At 38.6% G+C, this 19,587-nt stretch overlaps 1 protein-coding gene across 5 annotated transcripts in view; it reads left to right on the top strand.

Moving 5' to 3' along the window:
• Positions 1–19,587, top strand: part of ARHGAP6 (Rho GTPase activating protein 6) — a 327,693-nt gene that overhangs the window by 205,930 nt on the left and 102,176 nt on the right. The window contains exon 1 of one of the 5 annotated variants that reach the window (XM_054050961.1): positions 15,227–15,369. The exons of the other annotated variants lie outside the window; for them this stretch is intronic. The gene's annotated coding sequence lies outside the window, so the exon portion shown is untranslated. Of the gene's footprint in view, positions 1–15,226; positions 15,370–19,587 lie in introns of those variants that run through there. 5 annotated transcript variants of the gene reach the window in all.

Genomic DNA, 19,587 nt, shown 5'->3' with positions numbered 1-19,587 from the left:
GCAGTATGGCTTGCCTGACTTGCCTTGGTTTGAGAAAGTCCTGCATGATCCCTTTGTGTGACTTCAAAGTAACGTTAAAAAATATATGGTCTGATATTTAATGCTGATATTATGTGCACATGCTTCAGCTAAAATTTGCAGTGTACCCCACATCACTTGTGACTCTGAATACAGACCTCCGGAACTAGTCCTTGTGGTTTCTAGTTTCTCTGTCTGTATAATCTGTCTTCTTATGCTGCAGCTGTAAGATAGGACAGGACAAGATCACTGGAGGCTACTGTAGGCAGCTGGATCATGTAATTCTTTTCATTGTGGTAGTGATATTTACTATAGGTAAGATTACCGAGTATTTAGTGACCTCTAGGAATTTAGTCTTGCGTCTTCTATCTCATACCTGTTAGACTAAAATCGAAACTGACTCATCAGAAAACGTAAGGCTACAGTGAGTGTAAATGCCAGTTATTATGACATTAGTAATGGTGCTTCTGGTTTGGGGTCACGTTATTGTTAGATTGATATGTGTAATTCTTTCTAGTATAGAGGACAAATTACTTTCGATTGGTATTGCTAGAAGTTTTGGTGAAGAAAAAGAGCCCTTAGAGTGGGGGAGGTATTGTCTAAAGGACACAGTGCCAACACTTTAGAAGGTGACTTCCATAAAAAGAAAAAAGATTTGGAAGTGGTTCTGTAACTTATTGTTCCTTCTCTTCTTCCATTCTCTGTTCCTTACAGCTCTTAAAGCTCTATTTGCTCTTCAGAAGTATAATTACATGCTCCGAGTGGCAGAAAAAGCTTGTTTTCTCCCTAAGCTGAGAGCAGAAAGATGATGAATGCTTTGGTCGTGTGCAGCAAATGTGCTGATCTGAACACCGAGGGACAAAACAGGTCTTTTTAAAGATATAAAAGGGAATGATTTTATAACCTCTTGATTAGTTCTAATGTTTGTTTTCAGTATCCTATGTAGCAAATTTTTCCTTTTCTGAAGAAATTTATAGCTTCTTCACAAATTGTTTTACCCTGTTGATTTTAATAATTAATTTTTCATTGAAAATCTCACAGTACAGACAGATGTTCAGGTCGAACTCCTAGCTGCTATTAAATGCACACTAAATACTCAGCATGGTTGCTGATGGTTATTTGCACTTATCCATCGAGCAAGGATAAACTGTTAGTGACCCTGCAAAGAATCGCTAAAGATCCTGTAAAGCTTGCATCTCTTAGTTCATACAGTACACACAATATGGCTATTTGAACATTTTACTAGTAAGGCAAGATAAGAGGAAAAGTTAGGAGTGGGTAAAGGAAAGCAGAACTGTGTATGTGTTCCTACAAAGGACGTTGTTTCTCCTGTACTCTGTCTTATTTCTTCCCTTCTCCATATGGCCTTCTCAGACATTTTCCACACATCTATGTTACACAAGGTTTAAAGTGATCCTGCTGTTGCTCTCCGTTGCACTCTGGAATAACTTGTGGATCTGGAGGGGGCAGTCGGCAACAGCGCTTACCAGAGGTCAACCAGCACAGGGCAGGGACACCTTTGGACTGTGTTTGTACCATGGGCTACTGTCTTTATATTTATAAGTCTTGCCACGCAGGCTGCTAAAGGATGTCTATCTGACTGCTTCCTGATGGCACCTTAAGCTCAAGATTCTCTCCATGCTTTCTAGCATCCATTCTAACTGAGTGGCACTTGGGAAAATGCACCTTTTCAATCACACACTCTTACTGTAATACCTCCAAACTACTGTGACAGCGACTTTGTAAATACCCTGAGTAGAACATAATGTTTTTGTTATCCTTCTGAAGAGGGATCAGAAAAATGACTTGGTATGTTGCCTTCTCTGAATTCCTATTTTCTGTACAGTGGTTTTAGCCTGTGCACAAATGCCTTTGTGCACAGTTTACCTTTTGCAGTTTACCTTTTCAAATCTTTATATCGTCTGCATAAAGAAAGGGAATGTCTCTTTGGCCTGTTTTCCACATCATCCAGTGTATTATATAAAGAAAAAGAAATTACAAAAATAAGATTGAATTCCACATCTTGTTTTGCAGTCACTTGCAAAGCTTAGAGCCAGGTCTGCTATTTCCCCTGTGATGCTGAACGGGTACGCGGAGCTTTTCTAGCATTCACCATTTTTATTGACACTGATATGTTGAATGGGCAACTCCTGTAATAGTGCTTCGAAGTATTTTGTGAATTTCTTCCTGATGTCATGACGTAGCTCTAATAGTGATCCGAGTGAGAACAGATGAGGAAAAGTCTGTAAGTTACCACTAAGCTGTAGTCATATCTTCCAGTTTTCTGAAAACCAGCTGTTGCTTTTGCTGATCAAGTGAAGATATTAATGCCTTCACCTGGTGGCTTGCAGGAAGCTCTCTTAGGGGCTCAGAAGTATCTGATGAATCAAAGCTGTGGCAAACAGTGGGCTTTTTCAAGATGCCTGTATGAAACTCAATACAAATGAAGACAACAGATAAGTAAAATGGTGGTATGATACATAGTAAATGGTCACTATACAACAGTTAAACATAACTAAGTGATGCCATCTGCTGTCTTAAAATCTTGCTTAATATGAATTGTAACCCTAAGAAGATGTGCGAACAACTTAAACTATCATGTCAGAGCTGTGACGTGCTGCCTTATCCATATCAGGGTTATGCAATATAAATATTGATTGTGATTAAATGAAGAACACTATAGAATATCAGAGGGGAATGTGATACTACTGTCAGCCTGCAATATCTCCACAGGAAATCTGCTTTACAAATAAAGCAGCCTGAAAAAAAGTCTCTAGTTGATTTTTATATTTTGAAGATAAAGATGTAGAGTACTGTGGAACAGAGGGTGGGTTGGAAGAACATGGTGCACTATCCTTTTAAAGCGTATGTTTATTCAAAGTTATTTGTTCTGTAATGACATTCTTCACATAATATCTCTATTTAGTACAACTTATTGTCCACAATGACTTTAGTTTTAGGTGCTTTGTGGAAAGAGTTAAGCTGACCATGGACTTCTTTGAAGTTGAAAACCATATTTGTGTAAGACTTATTATTTAAAGAGAATTCACCCATCATCTCAAAAAGGTGGAATGGACCATAACATTAAGAGTTGAATGTTATATATTAAACTAAATTTTAATTGAAATTGTCTATGGACTGCAATGCTTAGCTTTGAAATAGTAGCTTGTGCAGAGAATATTGAATGGTTATTTCATTGAATGTGTATGCATTGTTAGATTGGATGGGGGTTTGAAAGCAAGACTTCAACGCATACTTTCTTCAAATGCAGCTATGCCAGACTGCCGTTCACAGGTTGCTCCATAATGAAACAGTGAAACATTCTAGACTGATCTTGAAAGTGCAGTCAGCAGTGCTTGGCGAGTATAAATAGGTGTGGAACAAGAAAGACAGGATTTGTGCTTAGCATTTAACTATTTTTCCCTTTGATTCTTTTTGTAATGGTCTGCAGAGCACTGAGATAATCTCAGTTTCCTGTACTTTATTTTCACCTTAGTGAAAACTGTAGATTCCAGTGTTGCAGTGACTTGTAACTTCTTTTCCTGAATTGATATGCCTTATATAGTGTGGCATGCATCAGGATATGTTTGGACATAAATGTATATAGAACCAGTCTGATAATGAAATGTGTAATTTCTTATGGCCTTTTGCCCCCCAGCTATCAAAGCTGCAGTCTGCAATGATGTTAAAAGATAAACAGCCCCTACTTTCTTACACTTTTATATAGATTAACTTTTATGGCAATGTTCATCCAATATATAAATATTCATTTTCAGATGTATTATGCTAGAACATTCAAACACTAGAAAAACCAGAAATTCTTCAGTTGGTTCCTTCCTTAGTACTAGGGAGCATATCTGTAAGATTCACAAATGACCAAACCAACAGTGATTCATTCCACAACTAACGATCTCTGGAAAAGTCTTATTACCCAGCTGCCTTTTAAATTAGAAGGTCTACACATGAGTGTCGCACGGTCCACACTTTGACAGAGAGGAAGCTATGCGTGTATCTACACCTTCTTATAGCTTGCATACCTCTTTGTTTTAAACTTCTGTAAAACTCATTCCTCTGCAGCCAGACTGTCCGATCTGAAGCATCCAGAAATCATGAGATGGATTGAAAAATACAGAGATAGATTTAAAAAATATATACTTGTTTGTTCTTTTGATTTATGTTTTCTAAACATTCACCTATTTCCAGACTTCTCTGCAGAACTCTGAGGGCTCAAACCCTGCATTAAAAGGCAAAATAAAATGTGAAATTGAGATTCACAAAATGTAATCATGGGTTGGGTTTTAAAACACAGAAGCTTCACTGAGTTCACTGCTAAATGGCCAAGTGTTCATCAATGAAAACCATGACACTATAGAATTGTGATGCATTTACTTACATGCAGATCTAATGTTAACATAACCCTGAGTGGGCATGAACTGTAAACTGTGTTAGGAGTAGCTGGCACAATCTCCAAATGAGTTGATGGGGAAAAAAGGACTAATTTGTATAATAGAATCTGTGAGTTCTTATTATATTTCCAGGGCAACTGCTACCCTCATCATTAGAGCATCAATAACAGTGTAAGGAAATACTATGTGCTTTAGCAAACCTTACCTCAAGGCAACAATAGATTTAAAGCTCCTGTTTGAAAAAGCAGGAGGAGGTTTTATTCCTCATGAAAAAAATCAGAACTTCCGAGATGATGTTTTAAAGAAGTGTCAAAAAAAAATCTGCTCATGTTCTAATTAGCACATCCTTCTCAGGGAGTGATGACTGGCTGTTAACAAAGTTTTTCTGGAAATATCTAGGCTTTTGGATGATGCATTTCTTGCATCACTCCAGGTATGTGAAATTAAACTGCTTCATATCTGCAGGGTAATGCAATGTCAGGGTGGCCAAAGTGCTGGTGATTCTATGAGGTGATGTGCAAAGCGCAGTATGGATTAAAGGCATGGATGATGGGAAGCAGTGACTGAGAGGTAGGAAAGATGGTAGAATGAAAGAATAAAAGGAAAACCAGGCTGTCAAAATTTGCTTCATTTCAGTCTGCCTGTAAAGCTGCTACGTTAATCTTGATGATGACAAAGTCCTTCATAAATTCAAAACGTAAATGCAAAGGATTTCTTTCTCTTATTCCCTGGTGCAGTTTTTATTTCGATGATTCTTGTTCCTATCCAGCTGAGTGCTATTTCCAGGGAAGCCCATTCATGCATTTTAGAATTAAACAGTGCTTCGGGAGCTCTCAGATCTGACTGAAAAAATACAAAACGTTAAGTGAAGTACTGACACGAAGACCTAGAAATTTAAGGAAACATGCATGTGATCAGTAATCATTGTCATTCCTGCTGTTCCTGTTAGGGAGCAGAAGCACCTCAGTACCTTGTCTGCTTTTTGGGTTTGATGCTGAGACATCCGTTTCTTAGTGTAACCTCCAAATTATCAGAAGCTTCTCTTAGGCTTTGAAGTGCTATTCTGAGCACTGTATCATGGTAGAGGGCTGCTTTGTCTTGCTGCAAACCTCAGCTGTGTCTGAAGGATGTCATCAGGTCTAATTTGCTGCAGTCTAAATCCTGAAGGAAAGACAATTGAGTTGAATGTCGTTGCAAATCATGGTTTATAGTAATACTCATTGTGGAACTTTGATCTCTGAAACAGAAGAGATCATCTGTTACAAACTATGTACTGTATGCCAAAATGCAATTTCTCTGGTGATCGGCAATGAAAGTGCAGCAGTAGCATTGGAGATGCTTAGATTATGTGCTTGGCTGAAGAAGTAGCTGGTCAGGATCATCGGGAAGATTGGTCAAAACATTTCTTTCTTTTTTGTTGTTTTTTTTTTTTTTTTGTTAGTGTGATACCAGAATGTTTAATTTTACACACAACATTTCTTTGCAGCCTAAGATTTTGGTGATGAATACCAACTTTTCACTGAAGTTTGGTGCTTGTGGGATAGCTTGGAAGTCTGGTGTAAGGTTTTATTGACTGGAAAGGTTTTCTTCAGTGCCTTCAGCCTTACCCTGTTTTATTACTTCAGTTTATTTCTGTAAGCCTACTTTTTCAAAATTCCGTTGAATTGAGTTTCCTTATATGACATAATTTGAATGAGTACCGTAATGTGATATTTCACATCAATCTATGCTTGAGATGATTTGCAATTTAAAAAGGAAGTTCCATGCTTAGTTTGTTGTCAGTTTAGAAAACAATTGACTACTCAGTTATTTCTACTCACTGAGCTAAGCAGTTAGAGGTGTTAGGCCAATCTTGCATAGATAACTTGCTCTGCTTGTTACAGCAAAAGTCAGGCAGCTGTCATGTTTAAATAAAGTTAATGTTCTTCTGAGGAACAAGAATACTTTTTTTCTGTTCAATAATTTTCTATTGTTTCCATTCATTTTGTGTCTTCCTTGAATTTCATCACACAGAGTAAAATAGTAGCTTCTTTGAATTAAGAAATATATCTATACGTACTCTTATTTCCTTGCTCTCTTTAAATGCGTGTAGTAAAAAGAGGAAGATTTGTTGAATGTGCTGTTCTTCTATTATTTTCTTCCCAGGAGCTTTGCAAAATCTATCAAGGGTTCAGTAGTGTACGCATGGGTGCACACTGAGGTGGGGGGCAGAAATCATCTTTGGCTGCAGCATGGAATTCCTTTGGTTTATATGTGCAATGCTTTATAGGAACCATTAACAGCAGCTTCCTAGAGAGTATAAATTACAGGAAGCTGGGTATTTATGAAGTTTCAGAAAATGTCCATTAACACATGTGTATTGTGTAAGGTATTTCTTAACGTCAATGTATTTAAGTAGCAGCTGTCATTTGCTAAATTGCCAAGCATTTAATTGTAGGCTGTCTTATCAGATCTGGACTCCATCCAGCATTGGTATTTCTTACTTGTAGTGGGTTTGAGTTTAGAGACTTGCATGTATGCTGTGAGAAATTAAGGTCAGAGATTGACAGTGGCTGTGGTGATGCGTGTTGGGGAAGATGCTAAAGCTGATTTATACCATCAGCTCAAGGGAGGAAAAAAAATAGCATCACAAAACAAAACCAAAACCTACTTGTTTAATTTAGAGTCACTTTCGTGATTTCTAGTCACTCTGTTTTTTTCAAGCATAATTTCTTTTTGTCTTCTGTGTAGTGTCTTTTGTCCATTATTTAGCTACTTGTCAGATTTACAACATGCTGGAAGACTGGGAGTGGAGCATAGTGGCTATGACAGGAGGAGCATCAAATAAATACATGTCACAGCAGTTCAGACTTTAGCAGTTTAGTATCTGTTCAGTAATTTTGACTTCCAGATCTGTCTTCATATCTACAGTATCATAACTTAAAACTTCAGGAAGTGAAGATAAAGCAATTCATCTTTTGTCTCTTCACAGTGCTATTCTAATGGCATATTTATAGCTGCTATGAAGAGCAGGGTGGTGTTAGTTTTTACAGACTTGAAGAAGCTTGGTAATATTAAGCATGTAATAATTTGTAATTCACTATTATTAATTCAAATTGGTCTAGCTATGATCTGATGGCCACATCCTTACTTTATTATATGGTACAGTATATGTATGCAGCGTTAACATTTTGCTTAGAGAACTAGAGTCTTTCACGTCACAGATCATTGCGTGATAAATCTTCCTGCAGTGGCCCTTGAGTCCCTGTGCTCTCTCTAGTTTCGTTCACTTCAGGTTTGTGAAGGCTCACTGGCAGAGTGGAGTTTTTACAGCTTCCTGCTGACCCAGAATCTTGAGAGAAATGTAGAGTCCCCAGATGTGTGGGAACAGAACCTTCAAGAATCTGTAAACTTGGCTACAGGGGGAAAATGACCACATCCATTAAAACATGAGATAATATCTCCCACGCACAGGAAAAAAAAAAAGACAAAAACAGATTATGTGAAAACATTATGTAGTATGTCTAAACCCAGCACTGTATGTGTTTCTATTTTAAGGTTATTTAACATAAATTGATATTATCTAACACCACGTGTCTCCAGCGAGGGAATGTCATCCTGAGTGCACAGAACATGCACATTGGCTTGAAAGAGTAAACTCTTGACATTTTCTCTGAACAGTGAAGGCAGGGAAAAGAATACGCAGTTTCCCTTGGTGCCTTTAACTCCTTCTCCAGGTCAAGCATGTGTTGTTATAGGCAAGCAAACTAGCAAGAAGAAATTTTATTGGAACAAATGGCATAAAGCCTTTGAGCTGAAGCCCTTGATGAAGGCATTTCAGCTTCTGAAACCTTTTGCCAGTTTGCATCACAAATACTCCTAATGTTCAAGAGTTTGCACTGTGGGAAGGCCACTTGGAAATCTATAAGTGATATTTCTCATTTAAGCCTTGAGATGAGGTGACAGCTTTTGGGAGCTGCACAGGTATGAACCTCCTTCCTGAAGTCCAGAAGGATGAGGGTGGATCCAGTTTCCTTTATACCTGGCAAGGGCAGAAAAGCTGGTTTTGAACTGTCTAGACTATTCTAAAAAGAATCTCCGCCTTTTCCTCTTTTGGCTATTGGTCATCGGGAAGAAGGGAGGTAGCAAGTCTGTTTGAGAATTTGTCCACAGGAACATGTTACAAAGCATGTTTATAGAACTGTTGTAAGATTACGTCTCTTCAAGAGCTATGCGTTTATAAAACTGACTTGCATGTAGTTTAACTAGTCTACACATCCAACTATGACTATAGATTTTTACACGACATTAATATTAAGATAAAATTCCCCCCCCCCTCCAAATTAGCTTTAAAACATACATGGACACAAAGATGAAATGCAACTGTGCAGCCAAGTCATTTGAAGTTTGCATTTCTAATAATTGATTATTGGAATTATTGCTATTGGTTAGTCTAGAGATTGATTATTTATCCTCTGGGCACAGCTTGTTTACTCTGTATTTGACCCTTAGGTGTGACTCTTCATTTTAGAGACTGATGGTGGGGCAGGTAGATAACTGAGTGTATGTGGCCTCTGGCTCTGAAGTGTGGCTGGATGGATGCCGCTGTGCCTTCTCACTGTGTCCCTCTTGGCTGCTCTTTCTTGTTGCCACTGAGAATCTTGTTACTGCTCCTCTTTCTTCTGAGGATGCTTCTCCCCACTGTTGACTTCTCCTTTTTCTCCTTTCTCCTCTGAGAGTAATCTAGGATGTGAGTATATATGTGTTTATACCTTCAGTGCTGTTAAAGGTTGGTTATGAAATGCAATAGCTTTTCAGATCATCTGATGTAGTAAAAGAGAGAATCCTTCTCACAAGTGTCACCCTTTTTTAACCAGAGATCATCATAGCTTTTTATTAAATGGGCTTGCTTCATCAAAGTTGACTGGGGTTGGAAGTCACTGTAGATTGGTATTTTCTGCGTACTCAGAAACTTGGAATTCATTTTGTGCTGCCATGGAAAATCTAACTAATATGGCAGTAATCATCTAGTTCTGAGCAGAACAGGGAAACATTGGTAGGTATTAGCTGGACACACAGTAAATAAAACACTTTTTTTCCCACATAAACTTTACCTGTTGTGCTGGCTGGTACAGCCTCACTCATTTATTCTGCTCTCCCATCTGCTCAGCTGTGTCAAACTGCTGCTGCTTTTCTTGTTCCTTCTCTGATGGGGTGTTTACAGACAGACCAGACTCTGCTGCTCTGTCTCTGCTGATAACTCTGTGTGACAGAATAGGCCATGTTTAGACAGAAAATATAGCTCAAGTATAATGCTAGGCAAGTGTGACTCTGAACTTGCCTGCTTTGGGGCTTCTGTTATTGTGTGTTTTGCATAGAAACGGGTTGTGTCTCCATCCAGATGTGAAAAATGCTCTAAAATTTTATTCATTGCCACACAGACTGTTGTTATTACTACTACTGTTATTGTTAAACATTTGGACAACTCACTTGTAATGACCTGACCACTGACAGTAACTCAAATGGTAACTATAACTTTGATAGGAATTGAAATATGAAAGAGTAATAGATGCCAAAAGCAGCTAACAGTCCAAAGGGGAATGGAGGATGACCAGAAAATACTATTCCTTTAAACATTTGTAGATTTATTTTCTATAACATGCTGAACAGACTCAGGGGCGGGGGGGGGGGGTGGTGGTGTATATGCAGACATAGTTTAAAAAAAACTAATTTTTGTGAAGATCATGTTAACTATGAGTTAATCCAATGTCATTTTGGGGTGACTTGATTACAGATAAGCAACTGAAATAGCAGTTTTGCTGAAGTCTTTAAATAATAAAATTTCTGGAAATAAACTCACGTTCATTTCTCAAAAGCTATTGTTTTTCTGGCACTCTGGTGCTTTTCTATGTGCGTGTTGGTAAGGTAGAGCAATGTACGTGCATCTGACTGGTAAGTTTCTGGTTTATTTACAATATATTCCTGCTGAGGTTCTTCTTTAAGACAAGGAAGGACTTATGTATCGTATCTAGTTTCACAGTGAATTTAAGACTGCTGTAGTCATGCTTAGTAAGGGCATTTGATGAAGTCATTTCCTTTCTGAACTCTGGAAGATTTCTTCCCAGGACAAAGCTCGGAATTTATTACATTTTTAGAGTATCTGTACAAGTAGGAGTCCACCTCTTGACAACACAAGTGACATTGCAGTTTGATATTAATTAGATGTTAGTATAGCGATGGTGCCATTTCACCATCTTATCTCCTTTCATGTTTAACAAATGCTAATTGTACTTGAATATCTCAAAACTGCTTGTCAGTCATTCATTTGTATTTGCTGACACTGGGTATTTACTGGATTGGTCGAATTCTGCATTCAGATAACCAGTGTTAATTACTGATAGCTAAGTTCTGTAAAACATAGTGGGGGGGTCTCCCCCCCCCCCTTTTTTTTTTTAATAAAAGCTCTAGTTTGGGTGGGTTGTTTTTTTTAGTGAAATGCATTGTGAGTCAAACCTAATTTAGAAACATCTCTAGAACTGTCCCTGCTCCTTTTCTTCCACGCCTACTGTCCTCTTTCTGGTATTTCTCCTCGTAAATGTCAAACTATTTACCACCTGATTCAGGCTCTGCAACTCAGCTGTGCCTGATGTTTTGTCTTTTCCAAGACTTGTTATGGGGTTTTCCCTTGCATGACCAGCAGTGTTTGCAACATGGTAACAAACTGTAGGCATTTCTCCGTGGATAAATACCTAGAAATTCGGTGAGGGATGGAATCTCGATGATGGGATGGGAACGTGCCTGGCTGTAGGATGGGATGGATCCTGAGGCAGCCACTGTCATCCAGTGGTCACAGTCACTCCTGTGCACTTACCTGAACAGATGTGCACTATGGACTCAGTGGGAAGGGAACTAGCACTCTGTCACATAAGAGCTATCCTTCCAGCTGGGAAGGGACTGTGAAGCCTCCAGAAGGCAGGGCAGCAGGAAAAAAAAAAGGGGCGGGGGGGGGGGGGGGGGGGGGTGGAGGGTAGCAAGTAATCTAGACAAATGTTCGCATAGGTCAGTTCTGAGCAGTTGTAGACTGAGCTGCTCTGCTTTTATATGCAGTGTTAAAAGCATGAGTAAATTCATACATAGATATAATGGAAGCTATAGTCAGCCTTCTGTCTTCTCACAGTATCAAATTGAGTTTGACTGGGGAAATTCTCTGTTGATTAAGACTGATATTTTGGGAACCGTTATTATAGTTATGTCCTAGTCATAGCTCGGAGCTAGATTCCTTCCTCTACAGAGAAAGAATTGACTTATTTCACTGTTAGTGTTCTTTAGTTCTTCAATAAATATTCAAAATCTTGCAGTCTAATAGTGATTTCCTCCATCATAATGTTGACTTTATTATTAAAATGTGATTATACTTCACTTTGTTGAAATACGGGGGAGAGAGGGTTGGTTTGTTTTCTTATTCTTTTTTCTTTCTTTTTAAATTCTACAAGTTCCTAATAAACGCTTCTCTATTCTAATGGTAGTGGATATCTGCAAGAGAATGTCTATCAAACTCTGCTGCTCTGCTTGTAACTACATAAATGCTTTCTTTGGATCAAAATTATTTTCTTTACTATAAAAAAATTATATTCTTTACTATAAAAAATTTTAAGCTGATATGGGTTGGGTTTTTGTAGTTGTTTTTGTTTTGCTTTGAGTTTTTTTGGTGACTTTTTACAAACTGCATCTGAAGGAGATGGAGTAGAAGCTATTTGTGCAATTGCAGTGTGTCACCTCTTAAGGAGCAGCAGGCTCTCATATAAATGGAAAGAAAGAAAATCCAAAGACTCAAAGAAAAAATAACAACCCTTCTTTCTCAAGAAATTTACTTTCTTTACTTTTTCAGCACCATCACAGGTGGTCATATGGGAAAATCCTCCCCTAGTTTAAACTTTCTTAGGTTTCCTTGCCTTATCCTGAAACTGTTTACTCATCTTTATTGCTGTAAAACTTTATTTAAAAACTTGAAAAAAAATACAAAAGGAATAACGTAAGGGTTTATGCTATAGCGTATGACTCATCATGCTGGAAGGAGGAACTTATTGTATCCTGGTGCATATTCAGTAGCAGCAAAGCTACTAGACTCAGACATTTGAGGTTTTTTTTTCCTCTTTCTATCAAGCCATAGCACTCAAGCTTCCTGACTCAGGAAATGGTTATGAACTTCTTTCTCTCTCCCTTCCTCTGTGTTTTTATTTTTTTCACCTGAAGGGAGCTGAGTTTCTATTAATCAGCGCCAGGAGTGGGGTATGTGGAATAAGATCTTTCTTGGTTTGTACCTAAAGCAGAACTCAGAAGAAAACCTTATCAAGTATTTGCCTGTTCTAAAGAAAAGGTTCACTTTGTTATTTATAGGCAAACTGAGATAATGGCTTGCAAATAAAAAATCTGAGGTTATTAAAAAATAAAGAGAATGATCTTGAAACCCATCTCTCTAGCCAGTTAGGATAGTACCTCTTCTACATTTTATAATTCCTCTTTTTAAAGTGCCACCTTGTTTGTAGGTGGATAAAACTTGTCTTGAACATGTATCCCTTTACAAAACTTTTAGTAAAATACTGTAATAGTTGATAAAGTAGAGCCGCATTATCATTATTCTAAAACAAAGGAATTCAGATTAAATGGGTGTGGTACTGCAAGCGAGATAAGCTTGCAAGAGAAAATACCATTGGATCAGCAAAAGCAGGCAATAAGCCCATGTAATGTGAAACAAAGCTGAAGATAATGTAAGTTTTAAAGGAATATTAAGAAGCCTCTTGCTCAATGGCTGGTCTTGTCATCTGGCTATCATAATTAAAATGTTGTTTTTGAAGAGATTTATGTAATCTGGACATTTTTGTATGGGGTTGATAAAACCATATAGCTAGTGGTACAGTCATTTTAACTTGACTTTGTTTTTTTAAATGTGCTAGAGTCCAGATGCATTCATTGCTCTTTAGGCATGAAGTAGAGGTATAAACCACTGCAGGAATTATCACAGCGGCTTAAGTAACACCTAAATGCTCACATCATATACAATATCCCACTCTTTAGGTGGAGCCTTAAATCAGCAGAATGCATTGAACCCTGATGAGCAAATACCTTTCCTGTTTTATATGGCTGTGGCCAGTGGAACGCATCTTCTTATCATCCTTGGTTTTAGGCAAATTATGATGAACTGCCTCTATCTATGTAGCATGTGTAATTTGTAATTCGTGGTTATGCCTCTTGTGAGTGTACAGTGCACATAAGCTTCTCCCAGAGCTAAAACTTGAATATATGTGCAGTCAGTGAGCTCTACTCTGAAAATCATTTCTTCCAAACACGAGCAAGATTAGTCACAGACAAATGAAGATGGAGGGTGAATACAAAGGCAGGAGGGGTCCAGGTGATATAAGCCCATACATCAGTCCAGCACAGAAGGTGCATGTTTGCATATTCTGCTGCAGCAATTTAATACTTGCCTACAGCTGTATGACCTACACTTTATGGCTGTTGTAGACAACACACCATAGTGTGTAGTGTGAATGGTCCCGTTTCTCTTTCAGTGCAAATCAATGAGGTGACTCGAATCAACTGAAGAACGAAGTGTCCTAATAAGGACTAGTTCAGTTAAGAATTGCCAGCTGTGAAGTGGTAATAAATTTCTAGGGTCAATAACTTCTCAATTCAGTCTGCCCACATCTGTGAAAGCGTGCCTGTGTATGGTTTTGTAACAGCATGAGTATTTTTCATGTTTAGGATAAAGATCCGTGGCAAGGCTCCTGACTGATCTTAGCTGGTGATTTAATGGGATGGAATCGCTGGCTTTGTTTTAAAATTAAGCACACTGTAGTTAATGAGGCCCTACTCTGTCACACTTTTATTGGAAGTAAATCTCACAGTTCTGGTTTGGAAATTCTAATGCAAATTACAGCAGCCCTTGTTTATAGCTCTGCGGTTCATTGTTTCAGCCTTAAGTTTGACATTCAAAATGTCACAAAGTGGCCTTGAGCTTCTGGCTGCTCTGTGTTTCTTCATTCTGAGCAGAAAATCTACAGATGCCAAGTAGCAGCAAAAAGCAAATGGTATCATGCACTTCATTCAGGAGCATTTATAAGCATTGCAGCATGTGTCCTTGTCATGCAAGTGCCCAAGTCTGGATAAGTTAGTGGGTAACATAGAAATAAGAGATGTGGATGAAAGAGAGGTAGTTTTAGAAGTGTGAAAGGAAGACTGGGCACAGGAAAATAAAGCTGCTTAGAGTGCCTGCTCAGACACAAGATGCAAAAGAAAGAGACCAGAACAGCTAGGGTATGGGAACAGTCCGGTTTCATAAGTGCAACAAAAAGATGTCAGCTGGTTTGGGATTTCCAATAGGCAGATCAACCACCAATGCCTACTTTCAGCTGGGCAGAGCTGGGAGCAAGTAAAGACACCCCTCAGTGCCCCTTACTTAATTGCAGGCAGTGATTGCTGTTAACTTGGGGAACAGATTGGTTCTACACTTGCAGTTCAAACCGGTGGATGTGTGTCACTGCTCCCAGGAGTCAAGTGACCTTGTTTATGCTGTGTAGCTGGGCCACTATGCAGCTGTTTCCACTGTAAGCACTCATAGAAAGGTGGTTTCAGGGTATGCTTGTGCATATTACTTTGCAGTTAATTTTGTATGGACACACACGCTAGCCCTGCCTCCAACAGTTGCTTAAGTGCTTTCTGCTGATATAGGCAGAACAAGTACGTTGTACATTTTGAGTTCATTTTTGCCCTGTCAGAGAAACAAGTGAGTTGGTAGAAAAGAACAAGGGTGATACTTAAGGCACTGAAGAAACAAACCTGCAAGAAGTGGCTTAGTAGTTCAGACCCTTCTAGAAGAACCAAAAATAATATTATGTCAACCATTAATCCCTCAGTTTACAAGATGCTTCACAGGAAAATAATGATAAAGCTACTATGATAGGAACAGGTAAGTATATCCATGTCTGAACTTCTTCTGAAAGAGTAGAATTTGTATATATTCCTGAATACAGTCTCTGCAATACTGAAATGCTCTTTTTCTACACAGCAATTAAAAATAATCATCCCGTTAGGTATGAGAACAGGTTTGTTTGTGTTGATTGCTTTTAAACCCAAAAGCATGAAACTATTTCAAGCATTAAATTTTGGTTAGAAATGGAATGGAGCTGCTGGGGATTGAGGGAGGCAAGAAGGTGAAAAGGGCCTCTCTTCTACTGTACAAATATCCTGCCCTGGGTAGTGTCCTTGAGTATGTAAGAACTTCCCAGGGATCTTTGCTTATCATTAATATTGGCATGCTGCACAAAGGGGAGGAATATATTTTCACTTTCTCATGAGATTTTCTTCAGTAGTGTGTGACTTGTACTGTTTTTGACAGAGCTTTCTCAAGGGCTGTCTTTATGCCAGTGGGTTCCAGTCTCTTTTTTGTTTGTTTGTTTGGGTTTTTTAGCCTAATCAAGTGTGTCCAGTTGAGGAGAATTCAGCCAGTTGAGAGAAGGCTTGTTCTTTGTGGTGACACTGCAGGAATTCCTTAGGAATGAATGTGAAGCAGTAGTTGTAGAGAGGGGCTGTCTCTTCAGATGCTAGGTAGGAGACCCTGACCTAGAGATATTGCAACATCTGCGTCATTAGGGATGTTCCCATTGCGTGTGCCTTTTCCAGGAGGGAAGGAATGAGAGAGGGAGTGACATCTGACAGATGTGTAGGCATTTTGCTTAGTGCTGGAAGATGTAGTGCTGAAATAGATAACATTACTCCATGCAGCAGAGAAAGAAAGGAAAAAAGTAAGAGGAAAAAAAATGAAGAGGTAGAAGGAAGAAGGGAAATAATTCTAGGGATTTCAGCTAATTGTCTCTACGGAAGCATACCTTGGAGTTAAAGCTCTGTAAAGGATTTGTCAGCTCCTTGGAGAGCCTTTTTTCTTTTTAAAGTGCCAGAAAGCATGTCTTTCAGCTGGGGGGGAGGATTATGTTGTGTGCAAGTGTTATGGAGAAGTTCTGTATCTTGGAGGAAGAGGAACCCAAGTGTGGTTTGACAGTTGCTACAGCAACTAATGTTTTTTTAATGGAAGGCAAGGATAAGTGATGGTATAAAGTCTTGTGTAACTGACGTACCTTCCCCCGCTTCCTGCCAATTTTCCAGTATATTAAAACAATAAGTAATTTATAAGTTCAGATGAGAAATGGCTCTTCGTTTGCCCAGCTCTGCTGCATTTGTGAGACTGCGTGATTTTTCTGAGACAGCAGAGAAGAAACTATTTACGGACCGGAAAGCAAGGATTCAAGCATCTCTGAAAAGTATACTTTGCAGGGGAAAAAATGCATTCCTTGTTCTGCCTGAGGAAGTTTTGTTAAATGTGGATGTCACTGGGTTGAGCCTCCTTCATCTCATAGCTTCCTTTCTTCTCATCCCCTTCCTTCCCCTCCACCATAATTATTTTTTTGCAAAGTTTTTAAACTCCCTTTGGTTGCCGTGGAATTTTTTTTTTAATGTAGGAGTAACGATGTATTACAGAGCAAATGAAAGATGATGAAAACTTATAGTAGGAAGGGACTTCTGACCCTCCCAGAACCAGCCCTGGCATAGACGTGCTCCAATAACTACTGTCTGGGGAGAGAATTTAACCCTTGTAATTTTTTTAGGACCAAGCTGACTGCTATCACCTGGGAGGAATGATACCAGAGCAGAAACCACACATCGTGTCCCAGATATACGCACACTCACTTTAAGATACAAGAAGGTATCTTAACCTAAGCTTTCATTTGCCTATTTAAGATTACATATTGAAATTTAATTATGGTTTCAGTGAAATTACTAGTGAAATCTGGGGGCATTTTACACCTGAATTTCAGGGGAAAGCAGTTTGGCTTGTGTTTTTTGAAATCTCACTGTAAGTCTTAGGCTGCAAGGGGTCACTTATTTGACGCTTTGTCTCCCCCTTGGGTTCTCCTATGTAAGATCAGAGTTTAATAATTAAAGTTATAGTTAAGGTTACTGATTTGAATTAAAGAGTAAATATTAAACCATTAAGCATTTTTATAAAATGAAACATAATTATGAACAATCATAGAATCTTAAAATTGGGTTATGCAATTTTTACACTATTGTTAACACCCTGTTTTCATGATCCAAACATGTTTACCTAGCTCTGTAGAAGTAAGATTTATGTTACAGATGTCCTTGCTAATATTTTGAGCATTAATGACTTATAAACAGAGCTCTTGAGTTTGTAGGTTTTAATCCTGTTTCATTTCACAGTTAAAAACAAAAAAAGAAGATACCTTCAATATAATTCCTGACAATTTTATACTGTCTGCTTACTAAAAATTATGACGGAACTAAGAGCAGGTTTTCAAGTGAATGACACTAAGGTATTTATCTGCAATAAGGACACTGCTCTTGAGTTCCTGAGAAGCAGTGCATGAAGCATACACATTTTTTTTCACGGTTGAGAAAGTAATAAACATTTGCTACCAATTTTATGTTTTTAAGCTTAGTAGAGGACTAGTTATTACCTTCTTACCATTCAGTAAGCCATTTTGTGGATTTATGTGGTATGAGAGAGAACAGAAATGTTTGAAGTAAGTGGAAGACTGTCAGAAAGCTCTCTCTTCACATACTTGTGCACTAGTGATCATTTCTTTCCCTAAGAGAAGTCTGCAACATTTGAAATGTGTGATGTGAACGTCTTCTTACTCATAGCATCATGTCCAGTCTTCTTTCTCCTACAGCTGTCTCCTCCTGCATTCTTCCCTGGATGTTGAGACAGCTCAGAGTTTTTCTTTCTCTAACTCATCCACTTGCCCACTCACACAACACCATCTCAAAATATCTCCTTTGTACACATTGCTTGAGGCTCCCTCAGGATCAGCCCTGCTGCAATATTCTCCTTTGCATCTCACCATCTTTCCCTTAGTGATATGATGCTGCTTTCATCTCTGTCATCTTAAGAAGCACATTGCGGTCTTGTCTCTGTGTGCTTTTCCAGTAGTTGCCAATCTCCCTTCTTGTTTTCATGTCTAATTTATTGATCTGCCTGGATTACTTCTATGCTGGCTCTCATCACATCCACTGTCTGACTGCCCTCGTCCAGTATCCCATGACTGCCAACTAGCACTCAGTTAGTAGATGCACACCAGCAGAACTTCCTTGTAGTTGATCGATATGTACTGTTTCTGGTCTTTGTGTCATACTAAATAGAAATATTTCAGCGCCACTGAATTATTAGTGTGTAAGTGAAAGGAAGATACTTGATTTCCTAAGGAAAAGATAAGGCTACCTGTGACATGAACAACCACATATAACACAAAATACGAACATCTTTATACTTATTTTTTATACTTTTCAAAATATATATTTTGAAATTTGGAAAAATGTCTTAAGATAGTGTGGTGGTCAGTGAGTGATTACATATACAGTAGGCAAACCTCCCATATGTTTGAAGGTATGATGTCTCCCCTCTGCTGTATTTAACTGTTTTAGATAAGTGTTCTGCTTAACACTGGCTTATGCCCTGATATAGGGGAGCATGTAGGTATTTTGGATTTCTTCACCATGAGAGTGGTGAGACGCTGGAGCAGATTGCCCAGGGAGATTGTGGCTGCCCCATCCCTGGAAATGTTCAAGGCTGGGTTGCATGGACCCTTGGGCAGCCTGATCTAGTGGGAGGTGTTCCTGCCCATGGCAGGGGGGTTGGAGCTGGATGACCTTTAAGGTCCCTTCCAACCCAAACTATACTATGATACTATGATTTGATTTCTTTTTTTTTTTACTGTTGCTTTTTAATACAATTCTTACACTTCTAGCTCTTGGGTGCTGTGCTGAAGCATGCTAATGCTGACAGCAGGTGTAGGCATTCAGCACACATTTGTAAATGGTCTGAACAACTAAAATTCAAGATCTACAGAGTGGTTAGGGTCCTGGTATTTTGTTTTACCAACCACCTCCCACTGAAGTTTCTCACCTCAAGAAATTGTGGTAAAATTTGAAATCCAAAGGAAGTTACTTTCAGTTTGTCAGACTAATCAGTCATTGCTGGCATCAGTGAGGATGGAAGATTGAGACAAAAATATATAAGGATATTCAGATAGGTTTTATCAAATTTAAATTAGTGATCTGAGCTAGCATTACCTTTTGGGAGTGGGTATTAGACGTGTTTTGTCTTGGG

The sequence above is a fragment of the Cuculus canorus genome, chromosome 1 (genome assembly GCF_017976375.1).
Source record: "Cuculus canorus isolate bCucCan1 chromosome 1, bCucCan1.pri, whole genome shotgun sequence".
Taxonomy (NCBI): domain Eukaryota; kingdom Metazoa; phylum Chordata; class Aves; order Cuculiformes; family Cuculidae; genus Cuculus; species Cuculus canorus.
This window is presented reverse-complemented; position numbering and strand designations above follow the sequence as displayed.